Here is a 24,396-nt window from a genome sequence, read left to right on the forward strand (position 1 = left end):
GATGTCGTTGAAATTTGCTAAGAAAGTAAAACCTAAGTGTCCTCCCCAAAACCAGATCATCTGTGAGGTGATGGATGTGTTAATTAACTGGATAGGGGAAGTCCTCTCGTAATATATATGTATATATGTATATATGTATATCCAATCACCACACTGTGCCCTTCAGATAAACTACATTTTTTATCTGTCAATTGTACCTCAGTAGAGCTGCTGGAAAAAATCGAAAGAAGCTTCGTGACATCCAGGGCTTGCCTCAGTCACCTGCTGTAGCACTTACTCATAAGCCCCGTGCTTCTGGATGCGAGAATGCGTGGGTCTACCATCATGGCTCCTCGGCTCAGACCTAAAGGTGGATTTCCTGTGCACAGCGCTAATAAGACCTCCATGGATTTGCAGTCTAATCTCCAAAGCTCATCTCAAACATCTTCTCCTTTAAAAAAAAAAAATAGTTTCATTGAGATTGAAATCACCATACAATTCTCCTGCTCAAAGTAGATCATTCAGTCCCACGATTCAGAGCTGGGCAACCATCACCATGATCTATTTTAGAACACTTCCATCACGGCTCATGAGGAACCCGGCCCTTAGCCATCACCCCTCTCCAACCTCCCCACCTCTCCTGGTCCTACACAACCTCCACTCGAGTTTCTGTCTCAAAGGATTTGCCAATTTTAGACCTATTGTATAACCGGGTCATACAATATGTGGTCTTTTGCGAATGGTTTCTTTCACTTATTGTGCTGTCTTCAAGGCTCACCCCTGTTGTAGCACGTGTCAACACTTCATTCCTATCCATGGCTGAGTAATATTCTGTTGTGTGACTATGCCACATTTTACTTCTCCATTCATCAGTCGATGGACACATGGGCTGTTTGCACCTTGGGCTCTTCTGAATAGTGCTGCTATAAAACATTCAAAACACCATCTCCTTTTGAGGGTTTTTTGGGTTTCTTACCCTTCAACCAAATGTGATTCTCCATTATGTGTCCCCCATGGCCCGGTCCCTCTCCCATGATGCTTAGCACCGCCATACTTACACCACAGTTATTCGTGGGCTCTTTCTAAGCCTGTGCTGGAGGCTCAGTCCCATGAAAGAGTGCATTGTATCTCACTCCTCTTGACTCTTAGCTTGTCTTACTCCTTTTGCCCACTTAGCTTGGCAGCTGGGGATTACCAGAGGATCCTTTCTCAGGGGCTATGGGAGGGCAGCGTTGTCTCTCTAGCTTTGTCTTTGGGAGAGGCAAGTGGCAATGTCTATATGGAAAAACAAAAGCGAGCTGTGTTGCAAGTTACTCTATTCATTATTTCAAGTTCTTTCCACATTCAAGGAAAAGAGAATCATCCAAATTAAAATCAATGCCATCGAATGTAAAAGATGAGCATTCAAAGAATAGGCAAATATGGTTTCCCCTGGCTCCCTGATGAATTGGGTTAAAATAACCATGACATTAAAAGTAGTTCTATTATTAATCACACAGTCCATAATGCTCAGAAAAATACTGGTTTTAGGCTTAATCAAAATTTTAATGAAGACTTTCAATGTTTAGGTTCTAAAGAAAATCCTCTTTTTTTTGGGATATGATGTAATTGAAATGAGTAAGTTGTGAATTATGAATTTTAAATAAGGGCACTTCTGTCCTAGCCTCTGATGATCACTCCAGAATATGCATAGGTCAGAAAAATGTGCTTTTATGGACTTCAGATTTCTCCTTAGTTACCCTTACTCTAAACCTCAGCGACCTTTGCCCCTAGTGGCTCCTCGTGCCTCTGTCTCCCTCCCCCCTCCCCAAAGGGGCTGAGAAATAAAGTCACAGTAAGATGTAACTGACACTCAAGGCCATGGTGTCACCACCCTAGGGAGCTGGCTTTTTTATAGAGTTGGGATCCCTTGTCACTAGGAAGACGCCCGCCCCCTGCTGCAGTCTCAGCTGTCCTTTCTTTGCCAGGAGCCATCTTATCCCTCTCCTTCCTTTAGGTTGTGTCTTCATTCTAATCTTCTTCTGCCCCCTCCCAGCCCAAAATATAGTGGATAGGGGACAGGGGAGTAGATGTGAGGTCAGAGCGCTGAGATTTGGATCTGCCATTTTCCAGCCATGTGATCCTGAGCCAACTGAATGGCTCTGGGCTTTGGCACCTTTCGCTGCAAAGCGGGATAACAATGCGCCTGACCAGGTCCTGCTTATACCTGGCAGTGGGTGCGGGGCCAGGCACAAAAGAGGCAGGCACGCTGGGTGTCCCCCCTTCCCTGTATTTCTCCCAAATGTGTAATAACCTGTCATTGAAGCTTCCAGGAGACATTTAGTTTATACCCTCTTGGGTTATTGACGATTGTCCCTGCGGGCACAAACCTCTCCTGTGCTGATTACCTGTCTCCCCCCGCTCCCGGCAGAGGTCTGAGCACCCGGAGGATATACAGGGCCCCTGTGCGCACTGGATGACAGATGACTCTCTTTTCCTCTGTCCCAGGGAGGGGGACCACTGCTCAGTGTTACCAAACGTGAAGAGTATTGGTGCGTAATGACCAAAGCCACTGCCTGAATCAATTATTTGAACAGGATCTAACGTCTATGCATTCTTTCCCACCCTCCTGTTATAGCTAGGAGAGGGAAAATTTCCTAATTCATCTGCGTGCCGTTTTGTGCCGTTTCGAGGAGAATGAAATTGATAAACGCACTGCGGTTCCTGTAGAATAAATAGTTCTTATAAAGCCAAACTAAGTAAGGTGATTTGCAATATGGATTTTTCCCTCCGAGTTATTAGAATATGTTCAGTCAGCACATTCGGCCTCTTGTCTCCAGCAATACATTAAATTAACAGCCCTCACCTCCACCCCCATCTCAGGTTGTGGATGGCGCCTTGCGTTTGTCTTGGCAGGTCGGGCTGAGGGAAGCAGGGACGAGTAGAGCAGGTTCTGCATGTGTGTACTCACGGAGATACTCATTGGCTTACTGCTCTCTCGAGGGCATGTCCACCAAGAGCTCTGGAAGCCCCTGCAAGGTGCACCCAGGGGCCACTGTGCCTCCCTCCAACCTACATCTCCCATGGGTGCTGCTCCCATGGGGCCCTACAGGGCCTTTACGGTGCCTTGCACACAGTAGGTGCAACTGCCCAACTCCCTCTGTCTAGCAGGTCTGCCCAAAGGACCAAGTGACTGCGGGAGAACTCTTACGGGACCTGGCCCAGCTTGGAGGGACACCAACACACTAGAGTCAGGCTGGGCATCTAAAGCGGTGGGCGTGAATGAGGTGGGCAAGGGGTCAAGTACAGTTTGCAAATGCTTAAACAAGAAAACCTGATGTAGTAGTTCTGCTTAACTTGAAGATAAACCTCTCTGTAGCGAATTATGGAATCTGTAAGATATAAGGAACCCAGATGCTAAACAAGGGGGTGGGGCGGGGAGGACATGGGAGCTTCTCTCTGGGGTGATTACCCACCCAGCTCCTCATCTCCTGCCTCTCTGAGCGGCCCGAGCTTGGGCTCTGATCCCAATGCATTGATTCACCTAGCTCTTGCCACCTTCTAGCATTACTGTGTTCTGTAATAAAGTTTTGGTTCCCCTGGCCAGTCAGGTGCCTTCCTTTGCTTTCGGTGAAATGAGACAACAGTGATACACTGTGTGACACATCCTGCTGGAAAAACCAGCTCTTACTTGAAGGGCCCAAGGTTTGAGGTATCCCATTTATTAAAGGATTCAGGGAGCCCAGCTCGTACCTCCTGGGTCCGTGTGGGTTATACTGTGCTCCTGTCCTCAGGATCTAAGAACATGAGAGCGCCCTATAAGCAAGGATATTTTTAGAGTCTTTGGATGTGGTAGCGAGGACCTTTTCCCCCTTGCACCACATCCCCCATTATCACAGCCACTGACTCAACACCCCTGAGCCTTCCGATCGCTTCCTCAATAATATGCAAGGACATAATCCCAAATCTTTCCCTCATTTATGAAATTCTACCATTTACACCCAAACTTCAAGAAGCCTTCTTAGCACTGTGTGGACTGATTCCAAGTGTCCTTGCCAGGCACTGAAACCCCAGTCCTGAGTGATAGCCCCATATCAATAAATCCTCTCCTTTTCAAGCCATTCTGCCCACGACAGGTGAGAACCGTCTTCTTCAATGCCGTTATAGAGGCCCCTCTGTCCTTCACCATGTGCCTTGAGCTGCTACCTGGCTGTCCCGAGCCTATCAGGTAACACCTGGCCAGCTCTGGCGTCCTCACTGTGACCACTGCCTCCAGGCTGATCAGATGCCACAGCTTCACGTATCCCCATGCTTCCCTTCCACGCACTTCAGCCAAAGGGAACGATCAGAGTAAGTAGGATGCGATTGCATATCAGACGTTAACACCACCCACTTGCCACATGGCCACCAGTACAGGCCACTGGTCCTCATTCCTGAGAGAACTGTAGCATTTATGAGTGGTAAGGCAGAACTCTCTGCTCGGAGACAAAGGGTAGAAGGCTTTACCCATCAATTCCTGTCCCCTGCTGGGTGAGGATGGACCCGTGGGCATTAAGCCCCGACACTTCCAAGTTGCACAAGTGTAAGAGCCAAGCACTTTTCTGCAGGCAGAGGAGACACCAGAATCGGGAATTGAGAGGTGGGCACGCTAGAGGAGCCTGAGGCAAGATAGGGTCTCGCTGTACCCGTCAAGGTCAGTCGGCCTCCATGGAACAGGTCTCTGCAGCAGGGGCTGGATCCCAAGGTCGGGGTTGAGAGTATATGAAGTGAGGCTTGAGGGTGTCCTGCACAGCTGCCTGTGCTAATGGAGGAGGAAAAAACAGACCACACAACATGTTTGATTTGAGAATATCTTTAATCTTTCTACAGATTCTACCTTTCACATTTTGTTTAGCTCAAGTTAATGTTGACATTGCTTTCCCTAAGCACCCCTAAAGCCCAAACTGTTCCTTGAAATGCCCTGCATGGAAAATCCACATGTGACTCATTTGTTCAGGGGAGGGGGAAACTGTTCTAGGCACTAGAATTACAGTAGTGAACACAACAAAAGAAAAATCTCTCAGGTAGCTTACAATATGATGGAGGGGAATAAGGCAAGAGGAAGGTAGGGCGTGCAGGTGGCAGGGGAGGGTTTGCTATTTTAAACACGGTGCTCAGAGAGGACCTCCTGGCCAGGCAAAGCGTGAGCAGAAACTCAAAGGAGGGAGATGCATGGATATGCAGACGCAGCATTCCAAGCGGGAGGACTAGCAAATGCAGAGGCCTGGTGGGACCATGTCTGCCCACTGGAGAAGGGCCTGGTGGCCAGTGGGCTGGCATGGAGTGGGGGAGTGAGCCGGAGGGCTGGCAGGATGCCTGGGGCTTTTACTTGGAGAGAGGAAGGAGGGGAGTCTTCGGAGGGGTTTTTGAGCAGAGGAGCAAGTGATGCTGATTATATTGCAATTGTGTACAAACTGTCACAGTGATGGGAACACATCCCAGCCTCACCACGGTTCAGGCTGGTATTCTCAGGAAAGGCAGCCAGCAGGTGCGGCGGGTGAGTGGAGTTGCAGGGAAGGCAATACTGAATGTCACTATCCAGGCACAGAGACAATGGCGGGGCTTTGGTCATAGATGAGACAGGACTGGTGGTGGAGATCAACTTCCAAACTGTAGAGGTGGTCCAGGCTGGAGGACCCAGACCCCTAGAGGTACACGCCAGGGGGAGCCCTGGCAGCACTTCACATGGCGCTGACGCAGGGGGATGCCTGTCCTCCCAGGCAGGAGGCTCCTCTGTCTTCCACTGTCCTGTACAGCGAGCCCACTCGTAAACCACGCCATTGACAAGCATGGCAATAAAACTTCATTGTTCCTGATGGCAGTAGTCTATTTTTTTAACCTTTGGCTTCCCTTTTTCCTGGTACTTTTATACATCTGGTTCTGGTAAAATAAAAAGATTCACTCCATTTACAACTGGACTTCCTGCTCAGGCCTGGGCTTCCCTCCCCACCCCCTCCCCAGCAGAGGTGCAAATAGGAGTGCTCCTCCTGGAGGGAACCATCTCTGGGCTGGACAGTGGCACAAACGTCCCCACGGCGATCAGAGGCAGCTTCTCCCTGGGCCTGCTGGAGAGCCTTCTGGAAGTTACCGTCTGGGAAGGGACTCTCTAGGAGACTACCCCGATGCAATCCCAGCACCCCAGATGGGACTCAGTACCGAGTGGTGGTCCACAGGACAATGACACCTCCTAATTATTTGGATCCTTGGTCCTGGGTGGGTTTTACTTACTACTTTCTACCTCAGCTGTTTTTGCTTGTATTCAAGCAGGATGCAAACTCTTCAGGGTGCGGGTAGCCTCTTACCTGCACATGTGCCAGTCTGTTGGAGAGAAGGAGGAAGACAGCTGACAGAAGAACGGGGGGCCCCTTTGAGGCCCCTGGTGAAAGCTGCTCAGTGGGGCAGGGCAAGGAAGAGAGAAGCTGAACACAGGTCCTTGTCACCTGATGAGGGGCTCGATTTCAGTCCCTCTAACTGCGAGTGAGCACAACTTCTCCTCTGGACCGTGAGGAAGGCAGGACAAAGACAAACTCGCCCCCAGCCAGGCCTCAGGTTGTTCTTCAAATCTCACCATGCAACAGGAAATCTCACAGCCAGCGGACACCAGACATGCACCCGAGAAGACTCTTGGGGACACCACTACGGAGTACTACCCACGACCAAATATTCACCCTGCCCACAGCAAGCCTCACTGTGAGCAACACTCCGGGCACGGGCTTTGTGTCATCTGCCCTCATCCTCTGTCAACACGAAAAAGGCTATTTCATTATCTCCAGTTTATGGAGGGAGAAAACACCTCAGAATTTGCTCAAGTTTCCAAAGTTCCTCATGACTCCAGACCCCTATGACTTCGTGGGTGTAGGTGGGCAATGGACACAGACCTCCTCACACACCCACACTCCACTCCATAACCCCCCACCCGCATACTGCCCATGGGCACAGACACACACACCGCTCACACACACTCCACACACACTCAGACACGCATGTCTACTCACCACATGCACCCACACACACATGCAGACACCACACACCTAAACACACAACCCAAGTGACACTGCATACTGAACACTCCGCACACTTCGCCACACACGCACGATACGCACGTCCAAAAATGTGACAGAAAAGAAAAAAAAGATTAAAATATTCAGACTTACTAGTGTTCAAGGAAATACTGATTTTAGAAAAATCTGAACTCGGCCACATGAGACCAAACACTGCTCTGGGAGCTGCGAGTTCAGACTTCCTGGGTGGCCATGTCGTCAGTACTGCTTCTGTGCTGGGTGACAGCAGGTGGGTCACTACACCTGTGTCTCCTCCAGCTCCATGACACTCTGGAGATAATGACGCCTACTTCAGAGTGCTGTTGAGAGAATTTAATAAGTACAGCACGGGAAGTGCTTAGAACAGTGCCCACCGTGTCAGGAGAAGCCACGCGCGTTCCACTGTTACTACTGTTGTCACCGTCACTGCTGCCTTTCAGGTGGGAACGCCTCTTTGGAAGGTGGTTTGGTCAAAATCCTTAAAAACTGTCCCAGCAATTCCTTGACCCTGAGAACGTGAACAGAGAAGCTCACACAATCTTCTGGGGAAGGGTGTTCACTGCAGCATTATTCATAGCCAAAGGGGGAAAAATGGAGACAATCTGAAGTTCTGACACCAGGAGGTTGGTCACGGTGCCCTCTGCCTGGCCACTCTAGAAAGAAGCCTTGAAGCCATCCTTTGTTCCTCCCTCCCATCGAGTGTTGTCACCACCTCCTCCCTCAGGAATCTGACCACTTCCTGCTTACACCCCTCAGAGAAGGCCTGCCACCGCACTGCCCACCACGGACCACCCCTACTGCTCCCGTGCTGACCTGATGCTCTGTCCTTTCCTATGGCGCTCATCACCCCTGTACTGGCCAGCTCCCCACTTCTGCCTCTCCCACCAGATGGTGAGTCTCCTGAGGGCTCCATGTGGCTGTCTTGTTTCCTAAGAAATCCCCAAAGCCTACAACAGTGCCTGGTACACATGATACTTCCTGACCCAGGAATAAGCAAGTGAAAGAAGGAATGTGAAATGTGATTCAGTCTCTTTTTTTTTGGAGAGAGAGAGAGAGAGTGCAAGGGGCAGAAGGAGAAGCAGGGAGAGTCTTAAGCAGGCTCCATACCCAGCGTGGAGCCCAACACAGGGCTCCATCTCATGACCGTGAGATCATGACCTGAGCCGAAATCAAGAGTGAGATGCCTAACTGATTGAGCCAGCCAGACGCCTCAAGAATGTGATTCAGTCTTAAGGCTGAATTCTCAATGAATCCATATATCCATATGATACAATATTCAATGAGAAAAAAAGTCTACAAAACTGTATATATTACATGACATTAACATTATTACATAAAAATATATGTGTAAAGACCCAGGCACTAAATTGTTAGCTATGGTTATTCTTAGGCATTTTAATTTTTTCTTTATATTTGCATGTATTTTCAAGATATTTTATAATAAACATCCATTGCCTTTATAATTAGGAAAACAAGGGGTAAGACAGATATTGCAAAGGATCCAAAACTTTTGAAATAAACCATTATAGCGAGCAAGATCTGAATGGTTGAGGTTTCCTGGGAAATACCCACATTTGAACTTGCCCACAGCAATCGTCTATTACAGCTGTCATTTTCAGAGCAGCTCTGCCCGGTCACCAGTGACTCCTCTAATAATGGGCTCCTTCCTTTCTCGTGGGGACACATTAGGCCAAGTCCAGCAGAGATGACAGGTAGTGGTTTCAGTAACATGACATACATTTCTTTCTTCTTCCAAACAGAAAAAGTCAGGGTAAACGAGTTTGTGGTTTTTTTTTTTTTTTTTTTTTTTCTGAGTTATCCTACTCACACATTCACAGGAACGTTGTAGAGGCTCTCATAGAGAACTTGTTTCTATGTTCCCATGGCTGTGTCTTTTACTGATTGCAGGAACTGTTGAAAGGTACCGATGTGACAGCTATCACATGGGGACATCAGAGGGCCACTAGAACAGACCTCCTCCAGCTTGGGAATCCAAGTGAGCCCAGCGTGCCAGCACACAGAGAAGGAGCCGCTGGATGGAACTAGGGAGGCTGTGACCGAGTGGCGACATGCCTGTGGAATTCAGGACAGTGGTTTCAAGTGCTGATCTAGACCCTGGATTTCTTCTATCGCCCGATTTCTTGGTGCCTTAGTTTTCCCATAGGTTAAACTGGAATGTTTATGCACCTCTCTGAGATAGTTTGAAGGACTAGTGAAATTTACAGCACTACCACTGGGGATGCGTCATCCCAACCTTCTGCCCACAGGCCTCTGTTAAGCAGATAGCCACATGAGGAACCGACTGGAAAGAAGTAGGGCTGCGCAACCTGGAGCAGAGTAAAGAAATTATGGGATGGTGGAACATAAAAATTGCAGCATGCTTGGAAGACAGATTTGTTCCAAGTGGCTTCCCAGCAGCAAAAGTTCTAGAAAGCCAGATTTCTGCATCACGTAAAAAAAGCTTCTAAGAACAAAAGGTGACCGAAAAGGCTACCTTATAAGTACTGAGTTATCCATCACTGTGACTATTTCAGTGGGGCTGAGTGATTGTGGGCAGTTTCGGTAGAAGGGATTTGGAGTAAAGTTGAAGACCAGACAGATAAGCTCTCACATCACTCCCAATTCCCAGAACCTATGTTTCTGCCACTTGGCCTTTTTTGCTTTTGGAGCTATTTGAAAATAATTTACAATTCATCCTCAACACCATTTTATCCAGGTCCAGCCAGAGCACAATCGCCAGGAGGCCTCCCTCCCTTTGCTCCTCTGATGGTGGAGATTTGTCTCCTTCCTGGCTATCTCCTTGTTACAGGAAGAGCTCACAATAGGAGTCCAGCCTTCCGAATGAGAGCCAGAACTCAAATTCCCAGCATCCCTTGAAAGAAGGATGAAGTCTTGGCCCTTCAAATGCTCCCATTCAAGACTTGAATTTGGAAGTCAATAACCTGAAGGGGAAAAACCCGGAGGAGGAAGTTCCACTTCCTTAGACTGGGGTCTAAGGCTGGGTCTCGAGGACCTTCCTGGAAGGTCAGCCTCAGCTCTGACTCCCACCTGTCTGTGACTCTCCATGCTTCTTAACATTACTTAAAGAACAGCTAGATATCAACTATTTTCTTTGTCCTTGGACACACACAGAGCTGGACCCGCTTTCCCACTCTTCCTTGCTCTTGCATGAGGCAACATGGCTGAATCCTGAGTAATGGAAAGTGGGCATAAGTGACAGACTTCCGTGCCTGATCCCTAAAACCTATGGCACAATGTTCCATCTCTTACCTTCCAGTGTAGTGCAGAGGATCAAATGCAGGACAAGATCTCTAGAAACACCGTGGAGCCACTGGAAGGAAGAAGTCTGGGCCCTTGAATTCCCCAGCTAGACTGTGATGCAAATGAAAAATAAGCTTCTTATTGCTTAAGTCACTTTGATCCGGGGGTTGTTAAAGTGTTAGCCTTCCCTGACTAATACACTTATTTTTTTTCCCCTGAACTAGCCAAAGTTAAATTGATATTCATATACACAGTAGGCTCCCCTTCCCTCAGAGGCACTGTGCTCCAAATACACCTCTCCCCATCAAGCAGGATGGAGGGCACGCGCCAGTGCCATAGTCCAGAAATCCCATCCTTCCTCAGGCCCAGGCCACAGAAGTTTCTCTAAGGAGAGTTGGCTTCTCCTCTTATCTGGGATGGCAGGGCTCCTCACACCCTACTAGATGCTGGGAGAAGTCATGTTCTTCCTAATGACCCTGAACTCACTTTAAGGAATCCTACCCTTCCTCTTTATTAAAAGGTGAAGCCAGCTTCGGGTCTGGAGCCCAAGAGCTATCGCTAAGGAAATTAACTTGTGCCTAGCAGAAACCAGACTTTGAGTTAGTGCAGTAGCCTTTGGCAGGTCAGGCCGGCTCGCCCCCTAACTCCCGTCCCCTCTCCAGGTGGAATCCTCTGGCAGCCATGTTGTGGCATGCGACCGACCCTCCTCTCACATTTTATTGGACTAAGGCTCGGCACGTGACCCAAGCTGGACCAATCGGAGATTGTGTCTCTGAAATCTGGAAAGGCTCTCAGACCAGCAGCCCTTAGCTCATCTCTCAGTTGAATGGGGCTCTTGTAAACTGATGGAACAGTGTGGGTGGGACCATCTTCTATGCTGCGTGGATAGAGGAACAGGCCTAGGGGAAGCCAGTCGGCTAACAAAACCAAAACAGCAGAAAAAGAGAAAAGGTGAGTGAAGGAGAAAGCAGGAGCTTTTTGAATCTGGCTGCATTCTGTGTTGTGGGTCCATGGGTCTATCCATAAAAGAAAATTTCTCATGTGGCCTTAAGCTAGGTCCAGTTAGTTGGTAACTGGAATCAGAGGTCTGGGCTGCTACAGGAAGGAGTAGGAAATGTCATCCCGCAGACTGCACCTTGGGGAAACCAAGGCACCTCCTAGCTTGTCATGAGCTGGGAAACCTAAAAATACTCTGAGCGGAAAAATATGGTGCCCGGATAGATCTCTTGGGATTTGTTCCTACGTGAAAAGGATGTGACTGTTTCTTCAGTGCGGCAGCCTCACATCAGAGCAGGGCAATGGCAGAGAAGCCCAAAGAATTGGGGTGACTTACCCACGCTCCCACAGGCAGCCGGAGTTGGGACCAGAATCTTGGCCCAGAGCCTCCAAGCTGCAAAGTCAAGTGAAATCCCCAACCTGAAACCCCCCCTTTAGAAAGAGCATCCCTTTCTCACAATTGGCCCGGGCGGGCGCTAGCCGGTTAAGTAAGCACGTGTTGCTAGGCTGGCGACAAATGACGCGGCTAATTCCCCTCGCCCCGCTGGTCCCAGCGCCGCGGTGACGCCGCGCTCCCCGCGCACACGTGCGCACTCGGGCGGGCGCGGGAGCAGCTGCAGAGGCCCGGCCGCGGGGTAAGCCGGCGGGGGGTGGGGGTGGGGGCTCAGGAGGCCTCCTGAGCCCCCACCCCACCCCTCTCGCCCCTGCGCTGCGGGGAGGGCCCAGCCAGCCGGGCCTTTCAGAGTTAATTAGCCTTCATGAATATGGATGCCACCGCCGATTGAATACGGTTGAGAGGTCATAACCTGACCCCGGCGAGGCGTGCATAAAGAAAAGACTACTTTTCTCGGCTCGGTCCCTAATTGAAAGCCGAGTTGTCAGGCGCTGCGCCGTGGGTGTGATCGCCGCCGCCCCGCTTCTCCCGCAGAAGAAACACTTCGCGGGGCCGCTCTCCCCGGCGCCCGGCCCCCATTAGCAGTCCCTCTAATGACCTGCAGGTCCGTGCAGGCCGCCCCGCCACCGTCCCCCTGCAATGTCGCCCTAATGATATCTGCGCTGGGAATTCATTCCGAAGCGTTCCTTTTCCACGATGGTTTTCATTTCCTGTCATTTAGAGCTGGAAGCATTTATGGAATATCACATGGTTTTCGTTTACACAGGAAATCAGCTGCAGTTGTGAGAAGATACCGACTTACTTTTGGTGTTTGTTTTTGGAAATCCACCCCCGAACTGAGGGGGGGGGGGTGGAGGAAGAGAGAAAACTAGCGTGTAGCATTTTCTTTGGAAACAGTTTTCCTTTTTGATCCAGAGTCCCTGTTCTCCCAAGTGGTCTGTGATTATTCAGAAAGCAGCGGTTTATTTCTGACACGTGGTAATCACTTTATGCGAAGAAAGCCAGCCAGAAGAAGAGACGCTTTTGCTTTTCGCAGAGCGGAGGCGGGAGCAGCGGGCCCGGCGGGCGCGGGGGCGCGCAGCTGTGCCCAAGTCCCGCCCAAACCCCGCCTCCCGGCCTCGGCGCGGGACCCGCTCGGTGGTGGGGGTGGCGGGGGTCCGTGGGCCCTGCGGTCCTCGCAGCGCTGGCCGCACCTTCCGGGCACCACGGCCCTTGCTGCCCCGGCCACTCGCCGGCACCGCTCCGCTTGGACCCGAAAAAGAGCGGTGTCTTGCGCCCACCCCCTTCACCCCAAGGACCTGGCCGAGTCGGGCCGTTCTTGACCCAGCCGCGACCCATCACCCCAGGAACCAGAGAACTGCAGGAGCTGACAACAGAGATGCGGACTAATGTGGGAGAGTTTGCGATTTGTTCTTTAGGCTCCGCCCTCCGGTGGTCACTGAGTTACAGACTCCAGACTCGCCGCACCCCACAAAGACGGCACTCTCTAGTGACACCCCCCGCCTGCCCCCCCCCCCCCCCCCCCCCCCGCCTCGCTTCCTTCCCCAATGTGGCTCCAGCGACTTCTCCCTTCTCAGCCCGGGTTCGGAGGGCAACTAGACGGTCCTGGGCAATAGCGCCACCTTGTGGGCATCTCCTCTGCACACGTCTCCTCCGATCCTTGGCCAGGATGCTGAACAATCTGCGTGGAATGGAGACTGCCTTAACAGATCCAGGGGCCCCAAAACGGATCCAGGGCTGCAGAGGACCCCCCAACAGGATTTTTAATGGAAATGGTCTCTATCCCTAGAATGAGCTGCAAACAGGATGACAGGTTCTCCTTTCGTGTCATGTACCAAGACATTCCCACAGTAAGAAACCCATTCTTATGATTTAAGGCTGACCCCCACCCCAACAAAATGGAAAATGTCCTAGTAGAGATAGGATTTAGGCACTTATTTCAGAGTGAACTGGTTTATTACATTTTCTCAAGGGTAAGAAGGCTCCTAGAGAAGGGAGAAAGCAGGAGTCCCCCCTTCCCCCTTCCATGTCCAAGAGGAGCAGGAGCCAGCCCTGTGACCACCCTTCGAGGGCAGGGATCACCCATATGGTGAGACTAGGGGGTGATGAGATGGTGCCTGTGGGAGACAGGGTGAGACAGAGTCCTGTGCACATTCCGGGGGTGGTAAGGGAGCCTTCAAAGAATAATGAGCCCCCCTTGGGCCCCCAGTACCCAGGTGTCCCTCTATGGTTGCTGGTTATCTCTGGCAGCTGAGTCCCTTTTAATGGAGACTCTCAGACAGCCTCACTAAGGCCATCCTCTTCCGCTGCTCTCCCCCGCCTCTGTAGCCCGTAAAACCAACAGCCATCTGTGTGAACATGAGCCCCACGTTTTTATAGTCTGTCTACTGGCGGCTGCAGGACAAGTAGGGGACAAAAGCTTCTTGCTCCAGCCCTTTCTGTCTCCAGTATTAAACTGTGTAACACGACCCGTGCTCTGAAACCAAATATTCGAGAGGACACCCAGAAGCCACCTGGCTACCACATCTCTTGATCAGGCGGGTCACTGGTGCTGTGAAAATCCCACCTGGGGAATTTTCTGGGCTTCTGAGAGGTCAGCAGGCAAAGCTCCCTCCCATGGTACAGGGAGCCTGGCCTCCCGGCTGTCACAGGCAAGTTCCAGATCTCGGGGTGTGCAGACTCCGTCTCAGTGGGGCCTGGGAGCAGACTGGGGGAGATGCTGCTCCTTTCCACAGCAGGTGGTTCTGGTCTCCATCTGAGGCTCTCCACCGCCTTCCTCCCAGGAACTGCGTTCACCTCATGTTGCTTGTTACCTAACTGATGAACTATCCGAGTCAGCGTGGTACTTCTCTGAGGCTCTCCAGCTCTGCACTAGCTGGGCCCCTGAGGAGCTCCTGAGAGCAGCCCATGGCAGGCCCAACGCACTGATCTGGTATATTCTGAGATCCATCTTCTTGCTCTCTTGTCTCTCTCTCTCTCTCTGTCTTCCACACAGCGCTCCTCTTTTTTTCTCCTCTCTCTCTGGAAGTATGGAGTTTATTGGCCTCTGCTGGAGGGAAAAACAATCACAAACTTAATTACTGTAAGATCCAAACCCTGCCTGGCTGTTTTTGGTTTCAGGGTGGTTCCCAGTGAATCACTAGGGCACACCCTCTCTCAGCTTAGGGCTCTTCTGGGTCCCATTGGCTTGACCACCTGGAAAATGGGAGGATTTTCTGAAGGAAGGGCAAGTTTTGAAAGGAAAAACCAGATGCCTGAGAGCTTCTCTGTCTCCCAAGCCCACAGGGGCCCAAGCCAAGCCCAGTCTCACAGGAGAGGGCTGGCAGGAGGCTGTGGCCTCTCCCAGAGAGCGCCTTCCCCTGAAAAGGTGAGTGGCTTCAAACCCCCACCCCTACCCCCATCCCCCCAACCTATGGCTTTACTGTCCTGGATTCAATTTTAAATAGATCAGCATTTCAATATGTATGTATTCCTGCTGCATTTACAAAAACCCGAACCCAACCTTCTGGTAACATGCCAGAAGAGATATATAATGATGTTGTTTAGCAGCAACTGTGTTATTCAGTGTTGTTGACAGTAAAATAAATTAACATAATAAACATAATTTGCTCAAAAAACGGCTAAGGAAAAGCAGATGGTTAGCACATTTCGCAGGACCTGTTGGTCCAAGTTTGCACGGATGTTTAGACGCTGTGCTGCCTGCAACAGATGCTCGCCTGGGTCCCCACGTGATGGGCACAGGCATGGGGGAGGGCCCTGGAAAAGGAGGTACAGGGCAGCCACATGGGACAGGGTCCCAGCCAGGGCCAGCCCAGGGCAGGAGCATCCACAGAAGGGCCCAGAGAGGTCTCCCAGCGCCGGGCTATTAGCATTCATGGCCTGTCCCTGCCCAGAGCCCTTCCTTTGTGCGCCTGGAACAAGGGAGCTTTCTTCCGGGGCGGGCTGGCGCTGAAGCCCTCAGGCTGCTGCCTCCCAGTCTCACAGTGGCTCCCAGGCCAGTGGGCCTTGCCTGGATGCTCAGAGTAGTGCCTAAAAAAGAAGAAAAAGTCATTTTTTTAGGAGGAGGCCTGGGGAGCGGGGGTTGGGACGGTTCTCTTTCTCCCTAAGTTGGAGGGGAGGGGGCCCACGGGTCACTGTAGTCGAGGTCCTGGTGTTCTGGGGATACCAGCTTCTCCCCCCTTGCCAGCGTTCAGAAGAGCTTGAGAAGCTTCTGAAGGTTCCTCTACTGCCTGGGCACCTGTAGGCAGAACCCTGGGGTTCATACTGGAGATTCTGACAGGAAAGAGCTCAGAGCAGGAGGCTCAACCCTGTAGGAGGTGACTAGAAAGATGGATGCTTGTCGTAGGATGACCTAGGGGCCCGTAGTGCCCTAGCCTGGCTGTGAACTCTGCAGTGATCCTGAGTCCAGCTTCTTGTTCTCTAAGTGGAATTGTTATGAAGGCCGGATAGAATGGCTGTTACAGCGTGCCCAGCATGCTGCCCCGTGTGCTGTCCCCATGAGTGCTCTCCCTAAGTGGCAGCCATCTTTAATCCTGATGGCAACAGCTAAGATGGTTTCATGCAAAAAGCAGCATTCCCCCTGGATCCAGAAGGTAATGAGGAACCCATGCAGGGGTCTAATGGGCCACTCAAACAGCATGACCAAGACTTAGCTGTCCCCAGCAGCTCCTAGCTGATCTCCAGCTCCCTTTGTGACCCTACATGCCATCTTCCATCCAACAGTCCCCGAAGCAGAGCATGCTGTTCCTCTGCTCCAGACCCACTGTCAGGCCAGGTTCTCTGGGAAGCAATTGCAAGGCAAGATTAGAAGCCTCATGGGGGCGGGGGGGATGTGCAAGGGAGAAAGGGGTGAGACAGCAGTAGGAGTCGGAGAGTCTTCAGACCAGGATGCAGGTCTGACAGCTGGGAAAGGAGAGACTGAGGAAGAAAGTGGGTAACAACAGCCTTGGACCACAGTGCTGCTCTAGAAAGCCTGTTCCAGCCCAGCAGGGAGTACACTGTTGGGGTCCCAGCTCCAGTAATCCTGTATGGGTCAGTCATGGGGCAGAGCGTGGCCTCAGCTTGAGTGCTGGGTGGATCTTGATGGCATTGCAGCTGGAAGCTGTCTGACCACTGTCCTTCCAGAAGGTTCTATCCTGAAGGGAAAGTAGAGCAACACACCCAGATGATACCGCACTGACATGTGGGTTCCCACCGCACTTGGGACAATATGCCCCCGCTCTCCAAGCACCTGCCTGGCTGTCACACTCTTCTGTCCTCCACCTCACCACCATTCCCAGCCACTGTGCTCCAAGCCCTGGATCCTCCGCAAGGCCAGCTTCTCCCAGTGTTGTGGCTTTTAGGGCTGCCCAGAATGCTGAGCTCCTCCTCTTCCCCTGGTGGATTCCTCTTGCAGTCTGAGTTCAGATGTCATCAAGGCTTTCTCGGGACCTGGCGCTCTGAAGTCGCCCCCATCCCCGTCTTCACAGTGTCTTATTTCAGCTTTGCACAGTCCTTTTCCCTGTCTATATTCTGTGTGTTTCTTCTTGTTGTTTATGTGTGTGGGGATTGCATCACTTGTGGAGATAAGGGGCCTTCTCTGATTGCTTACCACTGGTTTTCTAGAATAGTGGCTTGCTGCACAGTAGCCATACAATCTGTACATGATGCAGGTGCGAATGCAAGACCCAGAAAGGCTGGGGCACTAGAATCTGGTAGCTGAGTGCTCTGAGCGCGGCTCTGCCCATTTTTCAGAACAAAAAAAGAATTAGATACTGAGTGTTTGTGGGCCTCAGCTCTGCTCCCCTGGGACTCTTAGACAGGTCTAATAGGAAAATCAAACAGGGAAAGTGCTCCAGAACCAAGGGCATGAGACCCATTGAAGGTATTTATGCTTTACTGAAACCTTTCAGGACTGTTAGCATAACAATCACTGTGATGTGCTGACATGCCAGTGAAGGGTGGATCACAACCTCTTCCCCCAAAATCCCTTCTCTCTGAGGAGGTTGTTTTTTTTTTTTTAATCCTTTAACATAAAAGACCTGCTTTTCCTAGCCCAGGCTCAACTGTTGGCAGTTTAGTTATTACCAGCAGAATGTTCTAGAACATTCCAGTAACTTGCTCTATGACCTTGGGCACTTTTCAAGCACAATTCTTCAGTCATTTTGCAGGGACCGTGGGAGGCTGTAGCTATACCAAGTTCTTCTGGCTGACGTGTATAAACAAATGTTTGCAATTGATACTTCTACACCAAAACCAAGCAAAACGTCCCCCTAGAACCACACCCAATAACAACCCTGAAATTTCCAATTATCCCAAATCCTCTGGACTCGCAGAACATAGCCCTCTCAGGACTGTGCGTACTGTGCTAGCGAATCATCCCCAAACTATTACAAAAATCTCCACCAGGGCCATGGCAGCTGCGGCACAGATGTTCCTCAGAGCGGCTTGGGCATTGTTTAGTATCAATAAACACTATCTCTAAGGCATAACACATGAGCCGCGAGCTAGAAATAGTGATAACAAGAGCCCTGCCGACCATTTGCAGGGAAATGGGATCCGACTGGGGACTCAGGGCAGACCCCTCCCTCCCGCATGGAATGCCCAGTTTCAGAGCACACTGTGATTTAGGTGTTGAGCGTTGGCAGGCCTCAGGCTCGGATCTCTGTGCCAAATGGCCAGTTTGCTCCTAGAGATGGATGCCTGGAGTTTGTGCTAAACCTGGACACCCCAAATTTGTGGTTCTCAAGCCCTGGGCCCGCCCTTTGGAGTTTGCCTAGCAGATGTCTCAAAAGATTTAACTCTAGGTGTGCTGATTTCTGAAACCACACAGGTTGTGGTCGGCTCAGCCACCACCAGTTTAAAAGAAGTAACTCCCAGCTAGATGCCATCCCTCTGGGAGAGCCAGCTACTATGCCCCTGTTCTCATTTCTGCCAGAACGGGCCCCCTGCAGAGATGACAAACCATAGTAGACCTCAGAGCTCTCCAGAGGTCCCTTGAGGTGTGATGCTAAAGCAGTGTGCTTGCCCACCAGCAGGAGGTGATGGGGCCAAGGCCATGTTCAGGGCATCCCCATATTGAGTCTGGAAGGGGACCTTAGAGATGGGCTAGCCTGACCCTCATTCTGCAGATGTGGACCCATGGCCAAATCACTGACATGATTGTTTCAGGTCACATGACCAGGTAGAAGCAGCTAGAACTGGCCCAAGGTGCAGTTTGATGATTGATGTCAATATCTACTTCCATCTAGTCCTTCTGTGGTTGTGCCTCATCTTTTAAGTGCAGATCATTGCGGGGTGATTAGTATACCCTCAGCTAAAGAGAAATTCTTCCATAAATAACATTTGTTTAAAAAGTCGACCAAAGCAGCTTATCAGCCTGAGGATCTGAGTTCAAAGTTTCCTGGCCCTGCAATATGGGAAGGACACGGGAGAAGGACATGAGATTTTAGACTGATCCAGCCCAAGGACATTTATTCTTAGTAGGTAAGAGTCTGGGGGTTCTATATGGTTCTAAAAGTGCTAAGAAAGGGTGAAGATTCTAGAAAGTCTTGCTTGGGTCTTTTCTAGTCTACACCAGGGTAAGTCTGATCACTGTGTGAGTCACAGTGTCATGTGCTGCTCTAAGTGTTAGGGGCAGGTCCAGGGTGGACACCTCCCGAGGACTGTCTGCACCAAGGACAGCCTTCTCAGACCACCTGGAAAAGACCCCCTTCCACCTACTCTGGTCTGGACCAGGGTATGCATGCTCCCCAGCCTGTTACAATGTGACTTGTCTGAACTGACTGTTCCAGGAAAGGAATGAATTTCAGGACCTTTTTGGCTGTTGAGGGGGAGTCTGCCAAGTTCTCCACTAAGTCTCCCTCTCCCTATTTCAGAGGAAGAGTGTTTTTTCCAACGTGGCCTGTAGCGACTGTGGGAGGCAGGGCCTGGTCAGGAACCCAGACCTTCAAATCCTGGCCGCCGTCCCTCTGCCCCGGTGAGCCAGCATTAATGAACGAGAACACGCCCTAGCTCATCGGAGCCTACAGAGCAGCTGGCGAGGGGTGGGAAGAGTGGACAGCTGCACACGGATAGCCTTCCAAGTTCTCCAGGCGGGCTCAGAGTGTCACGGGCGGGGGCCCCGAACCACGGCAGTGGACGCTAGGCCTCATGGAAGGCAGGTCTGGGAGCATCTGTTATCGGTAGACCAATCTTTGTTGAACGTCCACCACTTGCCGGGCACTTTGCTGGGCACCAGGGCCACGAGGACTGGGAAGCCAGCTGCCATCCCCAATCTTGGCAGATATAGGAGGGAAGCTATTTCAGGTCCATCAGACAGATGCCCCAGTACAGGGGAGGTGTGTGTGTGCTTGACAGAGAACACCTCGGGCCAAGAGAGTCATTCCGGTCAGTCCTGGCAACGGTGCTAGAGGCTGGTGGCTGAGCATGTCACACCCATTTCTCTGCTGGTGAGTGTGGGGACAGAAGTGCTGCCCTAGGCTCCTTGTCACTCCATTGTGTATTTGTACCTGGCTGTTTTTCTAGCACTGACTTCAGTAACTGCCCGCAAGATAGGGTCCCGGGAAGACAGTGGGAGCAGCCAGAGCCCTGCTTCCTCTCTCTGCTCAGGTGAGCTAAGGCGGGGCTCGAGTCCCTGCTTTAGCGCCTGTCCCACCTTCCTGAGCTTCTCCTGATGGTGGCTCCGAAGGGCGCCCCAGGTATACCTGTGCCACACACAGGTCAGGCATGTGCTGGGGGTGCTGGATTTTCAGGCATGTTGGGTTTAAATGGGGCTGAATTATTAATCAAGCCCTGTGGCTGGGGCAGAGCCTGAAGGGAGATGGGGCTTCAGTGTTGAACAGGGGTTGGCTCAGGTCAGAATCTCCCTCTCCCGGCTCTGCTTTCTGCTCTGGAAATCCAAGCGGGTGCTGTATGGAGCGCCCAGGTTGGACCAAATCTCCGGATGCATCTCAGTGGGGATCCTGAGAGTGGCTGAGGGAACACCCCCCCCCAACACACACATTGCCCCAAGCGTTGTGGATTAATAAACATCATTTAAAAATAATTACAATAATTAATTTCAGAAATAGCCTTTGCCAAATAACTCATTAAATGTAATCTCCCCGGATGTCAGCTCTGCTCATCGTCAGGCCTTTGGTGCACACGGAGAGCAATGCAGAGCTTAGCTTAAGTTTCCCTTCAGAATTGTTGCCATCTTTAGCTGTTTTCCTGATTTGTAGCCGGTTGATGTCCCAGCAGAGTCCATCCTGGTTCTCTGCAGTCCAGGACCGTGTTTGTGTGGGGGGGGGAAGCGGGGGGTTCTGGCAAGATATTTGGTTGGAGGGCACCTTGGGCTTCTCTCTGAGGCAACCACAGGCAAAGGTGAGAAGTTCTCATTTCTGTACTTAGATCCTCCCTGATCTTTTTTCTGAGGTGGACTTACACCACAAGTGTCCAGTGAGTGAGGGTAAAAGAAGGTGGCATGGTGGGCAGCATATGCCAAGAAGCCTGCCAGGGACCAAACGGTGGTAGCTTGGTGAATGGCATTTTCTTCCCCTCTTTCAATTTAGGTCAGCAGTTGGCTCTGCTTTGACTGTATGGGGGGGATCCGGGCAACAAAGCTGGCCGTGACTGGCTAGACACAACAGACCCAAAGAGCTGTGACACAGGCCCTTGCCCTTTGGCGACTCATAGTCTCCTTAGAGGATTGAGACGTGTGTGTATGAGGGATATAAAACCAATAGAACTCTCCATTGATGGTGGAATGTGATGTCAGATGAGGGATTTGGAGAATGATTCCTTTTAGAGGTCCCAAGAGAAGGAGCTAGCCCTTTCTTGGTGATCCTGGGAACCCTTCACAGAGGAAAGGAGATTTAAATGCTGTCCTAAAAGCATGGTAGAATTTGAAAGACATGGGGGTGGCAGCAGAGGACAGCAGACATAAAGGCCCATGGGCAGGACCACACAGGGCACTTTGCTCAATGGGTTCACTGGCCGGGTGGGCTGGGGAGGAGATAGGACAAATCAGGCTGGAGAAGTGGGTTGGGACCAAATTGTTCAGGGTCTTGAATGCTAAATTTTAGTCTGACAGAAAATTTGTTTTGAAAGAGGTGATGAGATCAGGGTGGGAGAGGTTTTATAGTGGAAGGTATTGTAGGGGAGATTTTTCCAGCCCCCACATGTGGTATCTCAAGAAACTCTGGCTATGGGATACAGGATGAATGGTTCAGGTACAAAATATTCTGGGTAATCTGCTACTCTGAGAATGGGTGGTACCCCAAGTGACAGAAAAGCCCCAAAATAACACCAACTTAAAAATGGTTGGGTTCTCTCACATTCTAAAACTTCAGTAGATAGTTCAGGGATTGGATAGTTTTCTATGGTGTCAGCAATCCAAGTTGTTTCCAGCTTATGGATCTGAAGTACATGACTTTTCTTCCCAATAGCTTCTCATGGGCCAGTATGGCTGCTGCAGCTCCAGCCTTCACATGTCATTCCAGGCAACAGAAAGAAAAATGGAAAACTAAACATGGCCATGAATTCCTTGACAGTTCTCCCACTGAGAAGTGGAGATTATGTCCTCACCCCTTGAGTAGACTACTTTGTGCTCTAGAAGATGGCAGAAGTGATGTTACACCAGTTTCCAAGTCTAAGTCTTAAGAAAATGGCAGCTTCCACAGCCTCTAAGAACATTCTGGAAACCTTGGGTTGCCATGTGACACAGCTGACTATCCTGATGGCAGTGTTGGAGAGGCCCTGTGTAAGAACTGCCTTTGACAGTTACTGTTGAACCCAGTCTTCTAGCTTTCTCCACCAAGGTGCCATCATGGCCACCATTGGCTAGCTCACCCACCAGCTGAACATCACCAACAGACTCTGAGAAGGGAAAAACATACCACCTAGTGGACTGTATCTAAGTTTTAAGGGAAAAATTGGGAAAGACAATAAAAATGATTGTTGTTTTAAGTCACTAAATTTTGGGGTGATTTGTTATTCAACAATAGATAACTAGAACAAAATTTGGTACCCAGAATTGGGTTGCTGCCATAGCAAAAAGCTAACACATGGCCGTGGCTTTGGGATGAGACATTGGGAAAAATCGGGGAGGACCTTGTGAGAATTGTTAATAAAAGTTGGAGGGATTTCAGAAAAACTACTGTGAAAGCCTGGAGGACAGTAAGGAAAATGTTATTGGAGGCTACAAGGAAGTTTGGCACACTGTTGCCTATGGTCACACCAGCTCATGCTCTCTCTCTCTCTCTCTCAAATAAATAAATAAATAAATAAATAAATAAATAAATAAAATGAATGAATGAATGAATAAATAAATAAATAAAAATCTTCAAAAATAAAAATGAAAAACAAGAATGTTAAGGGCATTGTCCATAATAGCACTTGACTGAGAGCTGCTGGGAGCCACTCTCTGAGAGCAGGACATGGCTCCAACCAGGGAACTAGAGACATGAGCCTGGCTGGATTTCAAATTGCTATGGACCAGTTGCCCACACAGGCTTCCCTTCCTCTCTGCTTTTGAAGGGAGGGTATTAAATGGAGCTTTCTTATCCTGACATCCCCATCACTTGTTGTAGGTGTGGGAGCCACGGAATTCTTTCTCGATTTTGGTCTTCGGAATATGGTGCACTAGACTTGAAGAGCTGCTCCTGAAGAAGCTCCTGGACAGACCTGCCTGAGGTAATGAGAGGCAAGACCTTACATCCGAGCCTCAACTGTAGTGGAAAGAGACCTTTGGGGGTCCTGGAATTTTGTGTTTTGGAACAACTGTAAGTAATCTGCACTAGAGTATGGCCTGTGGTGGACTAAATATAGCGCACGTTCTTTGAGGTGTGCCCACCACGCTTTGGGCTTGGGTCACAAACCAGCTGGATTCGAGGACCCGTTCATTTGAGGTAACCTCACAGTCTAGTTTGAATGCAAACAAAAACATTGTAGGTTAATCCTCGGGGTCTACAAATCCTCTGTCAGCACTTCACCCATGCTGGACTCAGGGATGATACACTAATAGCACCAAATGGGGGGTGGTGTGGAAGGAAGTGGGTGAGAGAGAGAACCACTAAAGAGAAGAGTGACCACACTCCAGGCCCACCAACATGTGCCCAGTTTTCCACAAGGCTGTGGAGGGCGCCTCTCTTTGGGGGAGGGGGAGCAGTCTAAGAGGCTTCTGGGGGACCCTCCTGGCAGGTCACATGTGGAAGGGCAGAGGCAGTTACTGAAGAACCACACTCGGGCCTCAGGACACCAAGGAGCCTGTGGTGAGACGCCGCTCCCCAGACATGCGGCCATCGAGACCCAGTGCTTCGTCCGCTCCCTCCCAGAAATTCCCGTTCTCTGCTCTACAGCTGTCAGAAACCTTAACTAACTGAAGGAAATGGATTCTATTGCACACAATCATAATTGCCTCCAGTGAAACAATAAAAAAAAATTTTACTGCTCTTCTGCAGTTGAGTTGTTAGAAAGTAAAGTGGAGTGTGCCAATTTAAGAGCCCGGAACGTAGTTTCCTTTGGGGACAAAAGCCCGAGCTGTCAAATGCCTGGTGGCTGGTCAAAGCGGAGCTTCCGGTGGCGGTAGGAATGTGACAGCAGACGCCGAGAGAGGGAGTGGGCAGAGAGTGGCTCCTGGGAGCCCAGTCCTTCTTTCCCCATAACTTTTTCCTAAATGAGCAAATGCCCTGCTATAGAAATGTCCAGCATTTTCCAAATGATGTTCCAGGTAGAGCCAGTTGACTCGCC

The 24,396-nt window shown here is 50.5% G+C and overlaps 2 long non-coding RNA genes across 2 annotated transcripts; one reads left to right on the forward strand and one right to left on the reverse strand.

Annotated features, from left to right (window-relative positions):
• Positions 1–4,859: 4,859 nt before the first annotated feature.
• LOC309869505 lies at positions 4,860–10,967 on the reverse strand. The gene is made up of 4 exons (XR_014314214.1): positions 10,800–10,967; positions 10,308–10,409; positions 6,300–6,734; positions 4,860–5,877 (listed from the first exon to the last, which is right to left on the reverse strand). It is a non-coding gene; the product is annotated as an uncharacterized lncRNA (long non-coding RNA).
• Positions 10,968–14,196: 3,229 nt separating this feature from the next.
• Positions 14,197–24,098, forward strand: LOC309868763. The gene is made up of 3 exons (XR_014313833.1): positions 14,197–15,055; positions 23,238–23,340; positions 23,848–24,098. It is a non-coding gene; the product is annotated as an uncharacterized lncRNA (long non-coding RNA).
• Positions 24,099–24,396: the final 298 nt, after the last annotated feature.

The sequence above is a fragment of the Mustela nivalis genome, assembly GCF_964662115.1.
Source record: "Mustela nivalis genome assembly, chromosome: 7".
NCBI lineage: Eukaryota > Metazoa > Chordata > Mammalia > Carnivora > Mustelidae > Mustela > Mustela nivalis.